General features: G+C 45.7%; 1 non-coding gene across 1 annotated transcript; it reads left to right on the forward strand.

Annotated features, from left to right (window-relative positions):
* The first annotated feature begins 547 nt into the window (after window positions 1–547).
* On the forward strand, window positions 548–622 carry Trnat-agu. Its single transcript has one exon. It is a non-coding gene; the product is annotated as a tRNA-Thr (tRNA).
* Window positions 623–1,065: the final 443 nt, after the last annotated feature.

Consider the following 1,065-nt stretch of genomic DNA (forward strand, 5'->3'; position numbering starts at 1 on the left):
CAATAAAGCAATATCTGTGAAACATTGCCTTGTGGACAGTAAGATCCCTGAAATGAAGACACAAACGAATGACTGACATCTAGCTGCGTAGTGCCCATTGATTTACATCAGAGGAAAATATCGAAAACTTGTGCCCGACTGGGATTCGAACTCAGGTCTTCTGATTACCAAGTAGATGCTCTGACCACTGCGCCACTCAGAATCAGTGGTCACTAGAACTGCACGAACAACCCTAGAAAGACTGCCGTCAGACCTAAAGTCTCAGATTACCACAAACTACAGACATACTGCACCTGTCCATTAGTCTCATTACTAGCGGCGTTTCACCGATTCCTTTGAGAGTTCGAGCGAGGTGGATATCTGCACTGAAGGGATCATTGGCAAGTCTCGCCCTAATTATATTTGTGATGTCTTTTGCTCCAGACTCGACGAAACGCCGCGAGTAATAAGGTTAATGGGCAGGGGTACTGTGTCAGTAGTGTGAGGATGAGGATCTGGGTCTGATGGGAGGCTTGATACGTTAGTGCATGTAGTTGTGGCGGCCACTGTGTCCAGATGGCTCAGTGGTCAGAGCATCTGCTTAGTAAGCAGGAGGCACGGGTTCGAATTCCCGTCTGGCACAAATTTTCAACTTTCCACACTGATGTTCAGGCGCACTAAGCAGTAAATGTGGTTCATTCAATTGTGCCTTGAGTCATGATCGCTGCAGGATCAAAATGATGTCTGTTCCTTCGGACATGTCCGAAAGAGCAGACACCCCACATACAATATTCCTGAAATGCACTTGCCTGTCCAGATTCCTTACCTGAACCCAATGAAACAGCGTCCAACATCACTACCCTCTCTGGTTTCAACCCTTCAGGACGAACGGGCTGCAATTTCCCCGCAAACAATCACACACCTCACTGAAAATGTTCCTAGCAGATTTCAGCCCTTCATAAAGGCAAAGCGTGGACACTCCCCACATAAATATCCACTAATAGCTGTCCAGATCCATTTAATTAGATACTGTAAAATGTTAACTAATGTTGAATTTAGAGCCGTATGCCATTTAAGAACACGTAA

The sequence above is a fragment of the Schistocerca americana genome, chromosome 7, assembly GCF_021461395.2.
Source record: "Schistocerca americana isolate TAMUIC-IGC-003095 chromosome 7, iqSchAmer2.1, whole genome shotgun sequence".
Taxonomy (NCBI): Eukaryota; Metazoa; Arthropoda; class Insecta; order Orthoptera; family Acrididae; genus Schistocerca; species Schistocerca americana.